Below are 14044 nucleotides of genomic sequence, written 5' to 3'. Positions count from 1 at the left end.
ATTTAATGAGCAAATAAAAAGCAACTTTATCCAAGAATGGCAAGGCTTATTACTGCGTAGCTCAGTTTTAACAAGATACGCTGATTATAAAACGAACTTTGCCTATGAAAACTATCTTGATAAATTGCCTGTTCACCCGAGGAAATCTGTGACACGCTTCAGGGTTTATGCACACTCATTAAGAATTCATACGGGCCGTTATGACTAGTAATTTACCAAGAAACGAAAGATACTGTTTGTACTGGTATTCGCGATCTTGAAGACGTGTACCATTTTATATTTATTTGTCCATGCTATACTACTATAAGGAGGAGATTTCTCGATTGAAGATTTTACGTTAGACCTTCTGTATATAAATTTAATTCTTTAACGGGATCTGTTAACGCAAATGTTCTTTAAAATGTTGCAAAATGTATAAAATATGCACTAGATATAAGAAAATCGGTTACCGTGTAATACATGTACATCACTCTCTGTGTGTATGTTAGGTAGTCTGTACACTGTTTTTGAATCAATATTTGTATTGTTTCTGTTATAAACATTCCATAAACAAACAGACCACTGATTTATTGTATTTAATCACATTATTTTCAAAATTATCTCGAATAAAACGCTTGTCTTGTGAAATAAACCTGGAAAACTAACCAAAATGGCGCGAAATAATAGCCTCAAAGTCGGCGAAAGTAGTGATATAAACAACTTTGTTTCGTCTTATGTTACACAGGGTATTACACTTTATTGGCATCGACGATTTGGCGTATGAAGGAACGTGGGTTTGGAACCACAGTCTCAAACCTGCCGCATTCACCAAGTGGGCAAGTGGGGAACCGAACAACTTGCAGGTAAATAATATGTTTCAGTTGCTGCAAAATATTTACCGTTGCCTTTATTTATACTTGAGGTTTTATTTGATCTCACTTCCGAGCCCATTGCAGCAATTGTAAACAACAAAATGCCGATTTCCTGCAAATCTGACAAGTATCCAAACCGTATTATCACATGCTTGCGTTTTAAAATACTATCGGGAACGGGAACAACTTGGATCACATTAATGGGCTTTTCACAACATTGACATGTATATACGCCCGTTAATTTTTCTCTCTCAAAATGGCGGCGGGACATTGCAATCCACTGCGAAATAAGTGAATATGACTTAATGGATAACATTGAAGTTACCATAATAAACGGTTTAATAGTCAATGAACATTAAATGAAAACAATCATATCATTTATCTGACAATTATTAAAGGGGTCTTTTATCGTTTTGGTAAATTGAAAAATTAAAAAAAAATGTTTAAGATTCGCACATGTTCGTTGTTGTTATGATATTTGTGAGGAAACAATAATACTGAACATTTACAATGCTCTAAATATCCATAATATGCATCTTTTGACGATTTAAAATCCTAAAAATTATAAAGCGATGCAACGCGAAACGATTGAATAATTTGGAGAGTTCTGTTGTTATCGTTGTATTTTGTGATACTACGAGGATTGCTTATATTAAGTATAAAATACATCAATCATTGTATGAGCACGGATGGCCGAGTGGTCAAAGCGATATAATTTTACTCCAGGGGTCAGTGGTTCGAGCCCATTTGAGGATTACTTCTTTTCTTTCCTTAATTTTATTCTTGATTTTTACTGGAGCTTTTTAGATCCAATCGATCAATATAAAGCATTTAATGACAAACTTCAATACATGCCAAAATCTGTGACCTGCGGCCTATCTTGAAAAGGACAATAAATCTAGCTTTGGAAACGAAAAAACGATAATTAAATGCACAAAGTTGGAGGGATAATATACACATTTGTATAAAACATCAGAGGGATAGTAACCTGTGTAATTGAAAAGTGATAGAGACGTTTAATCGATTATGGAAACGTGAGGTGCATATTGCAATACCAAATCTATTAATTGAAACAGAAACTTGGAAATAATATATATTATCTATATAAGTTACACGGCATACTGACCACGCTCGCACAATGTGAATTTATTAACCCTATATAACACCTTCGGGGACGGCGAGAAGCCGTTTAACGAATTTATCTTACCGAGTACCCTTTATTCTCAATTATCCACGTAATATCAGCAGAAAAGTTCTCCATTCCGAATAATATTAATTTTAAAAGCGTGGGGATGTTGTTTTGATCTCCGCTGTCTGTCCGTCTGTCCTGGCCACTATCTCCTCCTACACTATTAGCACAAGAACCTTGAAACCTAACACATGGTAGCTATGAGCAGATGTGCGACGGTGAGCTATTTGGAATTTTGATCTGACCCCTGGGTCAAAAGTTATAGGTAAATAAATAGGTAAGATGGGTAAAACAATCATTTGACTAACAACATGCGACACACATGATAATAAATTTTGACCATGTGTGTAAGCTTCAAGGTTCTAGTGCTATTAGTGTAGGAGGAGATAGTGGACAATTGGGGTTGGGGTGGGGCCCAAAATTTCATTTATTTTTATTTTTATTTCTTCTTCATTTATTCACCAATTGACTTCATATTAATTCTGAACATCTCTTATAACAACACGGTCTATCTCGACCATCCATGTTCACATTACCCACCCCAGGGCCATTGATAAAGGCAGCTTGGTTCCCGTCCTCTTTCAAATTTATCGAGAGGTCCACGAGTACTACTTCCCTGTACCCCCAACTTGTTTACGTACCCAAAATTGTGCGTACACATTTTTTCCGTACCCGTTTTTTTCGTATCCAAATGTTTTTCCTACCTATTTTCTTTTGTACCCCAATTTCCCGTTCCCCCAATTAATTTTCGTTCCCAAGTTTGTTTCGTACTCAATTTTTTTTTCGTACCCTCATTATTTTTTTCGTACCCAATGTTTTTTTCGTATCCAAATATTTTTTCGTACCCAACTTTTTTTTCGTACCCAACTTTTTTTCGTACAAAACTTTTTTTTGTTCCCAATTTTTTTCTTACCCAAATTTGTTTCGTACCCATTTTTTTGTTCGTAGCCCAATTTCTTTTGGCATAATTTTTTCGTACCCAAAATGTTCGTACTCATTTTTTTTTCGTACCCAACATTTGCGTTTCCACATACACAATTGTTGTGATGAAGATTAACTTACATTGATGCTTTTATATCCATCCTCTTCAAGATAGATAGATTTCCATTATGGTCCTTTGTGCTGGTGGCAGAACATAGAGTGGCACTTATAAAAATGGAGAATGCATAACGTTTATGGAAGATAGGATCAATGTTGATACAAATTGATGACTAGAAATGATTCCTTTATCCAAAAAAACAACAACAATACACATAGAAAATTACAGATTTTCTAATGAATGAGTTTTTAAAGACCACTTAAAAACAGACAATATATCAATCTGAGTTATACTTGGAGGTAAATTGTTCTACAATGAGAATCCCGTGTAGCAAAAGGACTTTGACCCGAGACTTTTGACTTTTGGGACAGCAACTGTACCTTTTTGAGTTGACCTAGTTCTGTATGAATGAATAGAGGCATGCGGAATAAAATGTTATTCCAAAAGCATCGTCACACCAGTACTGTCATTACTTTGATTCTTATTTGTCATTTATTATCCCCACGCACCAAATTGGAGCAGGGTATTATGTGGTTATCTCCGCCGTCTGTCCGTCCGTCCTGGCCACTATCTTCTCCTACACTATTAGCACTAGAACCTTGAAACTTAAACGCGTGGTAGCTATGAGGATATGTGCGACAGTGCACTATTTGGAATTTTGATCTGATCCCTGGGTCAAAAGTTATGGGGGTTAGGATGGGGCCGGGTCAGATATTTTCACTCATTGTTTTTAGGTTATTTTACATTAACTTCTGCATTTCTACACCGATTGGCTTCACATTGATACTAAACATCTCTTATGACAACACGGTCTATCTCGACCATCCATGTCCCGGAGCCTTTCCAACATACGCCTTTCCCACCCAAATTGCCTTTTAATATAACATCTATGCGCCGTGGGAATACGCGTCGTCCTCTGCCGCGTCATTTTTCTAGATTCTTATTTGTGATAACAATGTTAAAATATTTTAAGAACAACAAGAACAAAACTTTCATATTTCCATTATAAAATTGTTTATAGAACAAGCACATGGGTATAAAAACAAACCTTAGCAACCAATTAGACGGGCCTATATAATAAGAAACATCATTAAGATCATAAAAATAACTTTTTAAATCTTTTAACGTATTTTTATATGTATCAATAAGGAGGGTCGAAACTATGGATACACCAATCACCACACAGAGTTGTCGTTCCATGCTCTCACATACAATCTCTACAATCATAAGAAAATCCCACCAGATTCGGTTTCGTTTAAATATTATATTATGAAAAGTAGTATAATCATATTTTATGTTTTGAAATTAGTGTATTCGTTTATGTTCATAATACAAAATAAATTACCTAAATTCAAAACAAGTAAAAATAACAATAGGAAAAGTATTGAACTACGTGGCTCGGCTATCATCACGTGTTGGTTATGAAGGCAGGGGTTTGATTAAGCTATGATGATTTCAGTCAAATCTCTGCGCGGAGGTTGTTGAGTCCTATGCTACTTATGAAAAACATGGGGTGGATTTCAAATTGTGCAATGAAAACATGGAATGAATAATGCCTGTCCGGTAAGCGCAGTGGTTGGCACACTCGCTTCTCACCTCGGCGACCCGGGTTCAACACCCGTGCCCGGAAAAAATGTGAGTTTGGTTGGTGGTCACCATACCGCACAGGTGGGGTTTCGTCCGGGTTATCCGGCTTCCGCCCCCCCCCCCACCCCCCGCAACACAAGACCAAACCAAAAATCTTTTAATAACAGCTAAGTAGCTGGAAATAGAAGATATAATTCAAAATGTGTCCCATAAGTAGGTCTAGTAAGTTTATTTGCTAGGTGTGTTTGGACAAACTTCGGGTTCCACATGCGTTTGAAACATGAAGGATAATACATCTAGTTAGGAAAACATGGAGGAGTATGCATCTAGTTAGGGAAACATGGGCTGGACAATTTATCTAGTTGCCGAATCATGGGATGGATAATTAATCAATGTAAGGAAACATGGGAAAGATCAAAGTCACATGAAATTATTAATCATATTTGTGGGATGACAATAACACATTTCATGGATATAAAATAGTTCGATCACACGAGCCATTGACTCCTTCAATTTGTTCTTGACCCCTAGATGTTCTGATAAAGCTTGATTCCTTTATACAAGACGTCGGTAAGATAACATGTAGGCAAATGTATTCACACTTTTAAACACATCTGCCTGGTATTATGATGTTGGTTTGATAATGAATTATGTGGTTAAAAATATAATGGACTTGTGCAAAAATCAGTTAACGCTTCGCCATTGGGCTACGTTTTTTACGCAAACAATGCATAACGGTTTAATATCATTGTTCGGTGAAACAAAAGATTTTTCTTGTTCCTGTTTTTGTTCAGTTTTAGAGACATAATACACACTGTAACTACACTATCTAAAGAAGAATACTGTTTTTGACATGTTTTCAACTATATACTTTTTATACCCCAAATTACGTTTAAACAAGTGAAACAAATGCACGATTGAAAAATGCTTGTTTCAATAAGGAGCGCATACTTTATTGTGCAGAATCAACACTGCGCAGAACTGTGGCCTGATGGAGACTGGTACGACAAACATTGCACTGACCAGAAAAACTACATTTGTAAGACGACTGCCACTGCGTAAGTTTTTTTAGAACTTCTATTTACTTTATGTATTTTTCGGCGTTTTAAAGGCCCTGTTCGCAAAAAATAATTCAATGCAAAATTAAATGACATCAATATATATAAAGTTATATGTTATAAAGTGACAAACCTTGAACGTAGTAAAAGATCGAACTAAGTTATAAGCAACATTTATAAACGGTACAAATATGTGTAAATTATATATTTTCTGGCCAAGTAGCTTTATATTTATGAACACTTTTCTGACCAAATGTATCAATAACTATCTGATTGTGCGTCATTGTCATGTATCATCAGCGGAGAACAATATTGTTTAAAACAAAATATACTACAAATATTTTATTATTTGTTGCAAAGGGTTTCTTCATTGTGACTAACGATTTAATAAATACATAAATAACGCACTTGTAATTTTAGTTTGCAAATATTATACTCCAACTGAAGGGGGGAAGCGGACAACGACAACGAGCGAGGCATGGTATTGTAATGCGCATGGGGGGGGGTTAGAAGGTTAGGGTAAGTGTTAGGGTTAGGGGTCGGGTTTTGGTTAGGGTTAGCCTTAACTCATACCTTAACCCTAACCCGACCCCTAACCCTAACCCTAACCTAACAATAACCCAGGGTGATCTACCCTTTACCATGCCTCGCACGTTGTAATTTTCCTCTTCCCAACTGTAGGAGCTTTCTATACGCCATCTTGGAGGATCTCATAACTTATAATTATTCGTTTTCTTTGCAGGGAATCCATTCCAGTGGCTTAAAAATTTGCCGCAATTCATCGAAGGAAATTTCATTGAAGTAAAAACAACACAATTGTGTAGCTAAAATAAAATAATTGTAATATTATTCCCGTTCCTCAGTCTCAAATACCGTTCGTAATTGATTGTTTACGTGCAACTTAAGCTTGCACACATTCCAAAAGCCGTTTCTGGGTTAGGAAGAAATTAAAATAATCGGTTTTGAAATATCACTCACTAATATGATATATTGTAAAACTCGTTTATTTTGATTTTCTTTCAACTGTAACAACACATACACCATTTTTTCCAGTTTGCATAAATGAGATTTATCCACGCATGATTTAGATTAGTTTTATTGTTGTTTTTTTCCTTTTGAAGGGTATAATTTTCCGACCCTTTATCATTTGATTGAGTTTGGAGGAAACTTTGGATTGATTATTTCCAACGCTATTCTTCAGTACGTCTTAAAAAAAACATTACAAACGTACTACATTACAATAACGCTCCAATCTCCTACCAAGAAGTATTAGCAAGGATCGAGCTATTATGCAGATATTCACGCCCAGACCCGATCCCTTACGCTTCACCTATCACATTTACTAAAATATCATAGTATAAAAATAACAATTGCTAAATGCAAAACGATAAAGAAGTACTGAAGAGATAGGCAAAAATACAAGATTGCTTTATGATATAATGAAATTTGCTGAAGATAATAAAATACATTATTAATTGATTATTAATGACAATAGATTTTGAAAAAGCGTTCGATACATTGTCATTCCAGTTTATAGAAACTCCATTTAAGTTTTTTAAATTTGAGTCCAACGTCCCAAAAATGGATATCCATGTTTGTACATAATACTGTGGCTTCTATACATATATATGGATTCATGTCCGAATCATTCCCTATAGAGAGAGGTTGTCGTCAAGGGGACCCAATCAGTGCATACATTTTAAGATCATCTATTTTTTGAAAAAAAAAATGAGCTATTGTCATCACCTTGGCGTCGGCGTCGGCGTTGGCGTCGGCGTCCGGTTAAGTTTTGCGTTTAGGTCCACTTTTCTCAGAAAGTATCAATGCTATTGCATTCAAACTTGGTACACTTACTTACTATCATGAGGGGCCTGGGCAGGCAAAGTGAGATAACTCTGGCGTGCATTTTGACAGAATTATGTGCCCTTTTTATACTTAGAAAATTGACAATTTTGATTAAGTTTTGTGTTTAGGTCCATTTTATTCCTTAAGTATCAAAGCTATTGCTTTCATACTTGCAACACTTACTAACTATCATAAGGGGACTGTGCAGGCAAAGTTATGTAACTCTGACTGGCATTTTGACAGAATTATGTGCCCTTTTTATACTTAGAAAATTGAAAATTCGGTTCAGTTTTGTGTTTAGGTCCACTTTATTCCTACAGTATCAAAGCTATTGCTTTCATACTTGCAACACTTATTAACTATCATAAGGGGACTGTGCAGGCAAAGTTATGTAACTCTGACTGGCATTTTGACGGAATTATGGGCCCTTTATACTTAGAAAATTGAAAATTTGGTTAATTTTTGTGTTTTGGTCCACTTTACCCCTAAAGTATCATAGATATTGCTTTCATACTTGGAGCACTCGCAAACAATCATAAGGGGACAGTAAAAGGACAAGTTGCATAACTCTGGTTGTCATTTTTACGGAATTATGGCCCTTTTTTGACTTAGTAACTTTGAATATATGGTTAAATTTTGTGTTTCGATCCATTTTACTTATAAAGTATCAAGGCTATTGCTTTCAAACTTCAAATACTTTCATGATATCATGAGGTTACTGTACCTGGCAAGTTGAATTTTACCTTGACCTTTGAATGACCTTGACTCTCAAGGTCAAATTATTAAATTTTGCTAAAATTGCCATAACTTCTTTATTTATGATTAGATTTGATTGATACTTTGACAAAACTACTCTTACCTGACATACCAAAATAGACTCCACCCAAACCATCACCCGTGCCCTCCCCCCTCCCTCCCCCCCCCCCCCCGAATCCCCCCCCTATTTTTTTAAGATCATCTCATAAATGACCACCACACCCTCACACTATACAACCCCACCCCACCCACCCACCCCCCAAATTTTTTTTTAAACGGTTAAAAAACACAAATATTTATTTTTATTATTTTATTTTTGAAATACCGTCCAACCATCGCACCCAAGAATCCCCCCCCGACATTTTTTTTTTCATTTTTTTTCGCATTGTTGGAAGATAATGTAATAAATGTCCACACCCCCACACTATACACCCCTCTTCACTCCACCTCTTCCTCCTTTGTGATTAAAATTGAGAGTCCCTTCACCTTTAAAAAGTTAATAGATGAGCGGTCCGCACCCGCAAGGCGGTGCTCTTGTTATTATATGCGCCAACATATTTGCCATTAAAATTTAGAGAAAGCAAGTAAATAAATGGGATTACAATAAAAGATATAGAATACAAAATATCACAATTGGCTGACGTCATATCTTCAATACTTGATGGATCAGAATCATCTCTAAATAGTACATTAGATTTTATTCAGGACTTTTCAACATAACTCTGGCTTGTAAATGAACTTTGATAAAAGAAACTTAATATGGATAGGCTCAATGAAGTACAAAATACAAACTCACCTGGGGAGCAACATCTTTTAAAGTTCTTGGGATAGTATATGACATAGATTTGGTTAAAATGGAAATTAATTTTTTTGTAAAGTCACTGCTTCTACCATCGTTAACAAATTTGTTACTCTGCCTACCCCAAAAAATTGAAATTATGAAACAAATAAATGCTCTTTTTTCTGAATTCATATGGAGTGACCCAAACAAGATAATCAAAGTACTGACAGTACTGGTGTGACGATGCTTTTGAAGAGGATTGATATAAAAGCATCTATTTAAGTTTATCTACATCACCACAATTGTGTATGTGGGTACGGAAATTTTGGGTAGGAAATAAATGGGTACGAAAATTTTGGGTACAATAATTATGCCAAAAACAAAAATTAAGTACGTAAAAAGATTTGGTTACGAAAAAAATTTTGGTAGGAAAAAAATTTGGTACGAAAAAAAATTTGGTCACGAGCAAAAATTTGGATACGAAAAAAAAATGGGTACGAAAACAATTGGGTACGAAAAATGTAGGGTTCGAAAAAAAATGGGGGTACGGGAAGTTGTACCCGTGGGGAACTTGATCCTTTCAGCAAAACTGGGAGGCGGGTTATATTCTCGATCAAATATAACAAGAAATATCTTTAAAAAGGTATTTGACGTGTATTTTCTGTACCACTTATCTTAAAAAACTGTCTGTTACAGTAAAACGTTTTTGGGTTATAACATTACGTTTCAGCATATAAATTCAAAACTTGACATGCTCTTTAATTACACCATGCTCTTTAATTTCACACGTATATCATACCAAACTTTATATTTCGTTGTTTCCTTTCCTAAGTTAATGATGCTATGTGTACGGACGTGATTTCACAATCCCATGTGCATGAACATATACTTTTCTCTTTTGATTATTGTTCTTTTTCTCTAATTCAATAAGCTTAGGCCTGTTGGTTTGTTAAGTACGGCAATAATTTCATGATGATTCCCGATCGAAAGTGTGTATGAGCACATAGTCGTAAGAGCACTTGAATACGTGAGTTCGCCCATGAACACATGGTAAGGTTAACTAAATCTCCGCGATATGACCTAATATGTGTTTAAAACAGCAAACAATATCCAACAAACGAAGGAATTGTCAAACATAGTATGTGCACAGATGTGGCTCTGTAATTTATGTTTGAAAAGTTTATTAAATATGCAAAATGAGAAAGCACGCAGAAGAGCGAGTATCACAGATATGAAACTGCTATTATGCTGTTTATATACCATAGTCGCTACAACGTTTACAAATGGCAGGTTCGAAATAATTCGTTTTCTTTACACTCATGATCGCGTTGAAAGTTAATTATACACGTTTTAATTCGCAATTTATTTACTGAATTACGACAAATGTCAAACACAATACAGAAAATACATAGTTGTTTCATTTATCTTTAAACATATAATGGATTGAATATAACTGATTTAAAATTAACGTTTTCAAAATATTATTAAATCTTTTCCCAGAATATGCAGTCCTATTTATAGCTGAGCTTCCTATACCTTTATCAATGATAATCAGCGAAGTATGCCGATTAGAAAAAACGAGCTATCTCAATCGGACTGGCTCGGTCTTTTACATAGGTTGCCATTGTGAAGAATTTTTTCATGATATGATAACTTAGATGATGCTTCGCAGCATCGTCAAAAAGCACCGTAGCTATTAAGCAATATAACCAAGGAGAATTACAAATGATAGATGTTCACTTTTATGAAAAGCATATGAAATTGTCATGGCTTAAAAAGATATACCATAGAGGATGGAAATTGTAACAAACTTGTCAACTCATTTATTGATATGAAAAAATGGTTAAATACTTGAAAAATGTTTGACGAGAAAATATGCATGAAGTTAAAAATAAGTTTTGGCTATATGTTTTACACAGCTATATATTGTATATTGAAAAGTTGCCTATAACAAGCAATAATGACATACTAGATATGCCTATTTTTTGTAATGATAATTTAAAAATCGATAATACTTATGTATATGCTAAAACTCTGTATGAAAGAGGAATTCGTTTTGTTAGAGATATTTTCGTTGACAATGATTGTTTTATCTCGAAAGAATATTTAGAAAGCGAAATCGGAATCAATGTATCTTTTTTTATTGTACCAAGTATTTATCAGAGTTATTAGTTATTATATTAAAACAACTGGAAATAAAGTCACCAATGATAGTAAAACAAAAGGGCCTGTTATTTCAACATATGTAAAGAAAATAAGTCCAAAGGAAGAAAATACCCATATTAAATACTTGTTCACAACAATGATATTCCTACTTGCGAAAAAAATGGAACTCTGGGGACCGTTTCAATAAGATATCGTATCGTAAATATTACGATATCGTAACTCGGGTAGTTGCGAGTAGATTTACGATTCTCGTAAACCGTTTCAATAACGCCCTCGTAACTGTCCTCGTAAAACGCTCTCGTAATCTACGATTTCTTTATTGTACATTCTGTTTTCTTTGGGGTTATATTCAAAATGTCAACATCCGGTTGTATTTTTCCTGCGTACTGTCAATATCCGGTAGTATTTATTTTACGTACTGTCGTCTGCAACTTTGACGATGGAGTCTGAAAAAAACCAACGGGCGAAAAATTGGTCAGACGGTGAAATTGCTGCGCTTGCAGGCGCAATTGAAAAACACAACACAAGCTTGTTTGGAAGGTTCAGCCAAAATTTAACCTCCAAGGATAAGTCATCGCTGTGGAAGATGATCGCCGAGGAGTAAGTAGCAATAATAGATTCACACTATTGAATAATAATAAGGAATAAGACTTACTGCAAATATTCGCAGATGTATGACGATATATGTTGACACGGTGGAATTAGCATATGCCACTATTGATAACGATATCGTTTAAGAAATTTGGGTGTTTTATTAACTGATTAATGATGTGATATTTAAAATTGGAAAAACAGCATTGTCAGGAATAATTATGCACACTAACCCACTTTACCAAAACCTTAACAAGTAAATTGTTAATTTATTGAATTAATGTTGTTGGAACTTGGGCAAGTAGTACACTTTATAAGTTTTTAAAAGTTGACTACATAACTTGATATTTCGGGCAAGTGCTCCCAAAAGATATTGAAGACTACAACTAGAATTACAAATTGAAATAAATAGAGGATATTTGTTGGATTCGATGGAATATCGATTTTATTTAACAAGTGATCATTTAAAACTTTTTATTTTATTGCTTTTTTCACCGTTAATTTTCATTGTAGTAGAGTTAACTGGATAAAGTCGCTGGATTTATGACGTCATTTTGTCGAAAAATATGACGTCATTTCACAGCAAAGCAGTGAAAAATATCGATATTTTTCACTGTTATTTTTCACTGTTTGAAACAGTGAAATACCAGTTTCATTTCACTGATATTTTTCTATAAACCACCGGAAAGCATAAAATAATTATACATATTTTTTATATCTATGTTTGGTCATTTTTATGATGTAATTGCACACACTTTTTACAATACATATTTTGATTTCATAAGAGTGAATGCTGTTGGTGGTTGGAGTAGAAAAGACTGTCAACGGAAATGGACAGACCTGAAGGTAGGTGTGCAAATAACACTGCTTCAGTTTAAACCTATTAAAATAATTTAAGCTTGATTGCATCAAAAGCCTTAGGCTTATTTGAAACGCTCTTGAGTAGGTTTCCTGGGACTAAAACCAGTACTTAATCAAGTTAATGTCTATGGAGGAGATCTAAAGAAAGCTCCCACAGTGGGGATCAAACCCGTGACCTTCCGGATGCTAGGCTGACACCATACCCACTACCCCACGGCGACCTTATATAACCCTGCTTTGCAAGAGTTTTTAAGGAATGTTTCTTATCTTGTTTTTAAACATAGGGTGTATTTTGGATGCAAATGTTTACTATTTATCCTTAAATAAAAAAAATATGCATATTTTCTAAAATTGAATCATGTTAATATTTACATTCAAATGTACAATTAATAGTGTAGGTTTATGTTCCTTGTATCATAATTCACATTTCAGGATTGACCATTTTGAATACTATTTCAGAGTGTGGTTAAAAAAAAGGAACAGAAAAGGCGACTTTCAATGCAGCGAACAGGAGGCGGGCCTGCGGAAACAGATATCAGCCTAAAGCCTATCCAAGAAAAGGTTCCAAAACCAATTTCACTTTGAGCCAGGCTTTAGCATAGATTGCATTTTTCTAATTTTGGACCATAATTAAGCATACAATGAATTTTTACAATGTGGTGTAGTTTTAGAAACATTGTTTTCAAACCAAACTAGAGCTTTGTCACTAAGGTGACCAATACCCCACACGCAGCATTGACACGGAATACACACTAAGTGACCCAGTGACCTAGTTTTTGACCTGACATGACCCATATTCAAACTTGATCTAGACATCATCTAGATATAACTTCTGACCAAGTTTGGTGAAGATCAAATGAAAACAACTCGAATTAGAGAGCGGACACCTAATACAGACCGACAGACAAACAGACCGACAGACAAGCTTACTCCTACCCCCTAAACTACGTTCGCGGGGTATAATAATCAACACCTGGTAATTTCATAAAATTAATTTAGACATCCTTTTTTAATTTTTTTTTCAGATTCTATTCATGATACCACCAGTCTTGATTGATGGGGTCGGTGGAGTCGACACTTTCGTTGAAATGTGTATGTTCCTATTTTTAAACACACCTAAGCACAACATGCTCATGGTGAACTTTTTGGATTACCTTTTGTCTGTTTTCCTATTCGTTTCTGTGTTATCAACCATGACAAAAAAACGGCCACTTGCTTATATGAACTAAAAGGCGTGTGAACATTCAAGAGTGAACTTTTTTTACCAACCAACATTAAACTTGTTCAGAATACTTGTTCTAATGTTTGCTTACCCAAGTT

The 14044-nt window shown here is 34.9% G+C and overlaps 1 long non-coding RNA gene across 1 annotated transcript; it reads left to right on the top strand.

The window, feature by feature from the left end:
• Positions 1–12677: 12677 nt before the first annotated feature.
• On the top strand, positions 12678–13816 carry LOC127851061 (uncharacterized). Its single transcript, XR_008035643.1, has 3 exons — positions 12678–12709; positions 13184–13285; positions 13750–13816. It is a non-coding gene; the product is annotated as an uncharacterized LOC127851061 (long non-coding RNA).
• Positions 13817–14044: the final 228 nt, after the last annotated feature.

The sequence above is a fragment of the Dreissena polymorpha genome, chromosome 11, assembly GCF_020536995.1.
Source record: "Dreissena polymorpha isolate Duluth1 chromosome 11, UMN_Dpol_1.0, whole genome shotgun sequence".
Lineage (NCBI taxonomy): Eukaryota > Metazoa > Mollusca > Bivalvia > Myida > Dreissenidae > Dreissena > Dreissena polymorpha.
This window is presented reverse-complemented; position numbering and strand designations above follow the sequence as displayed.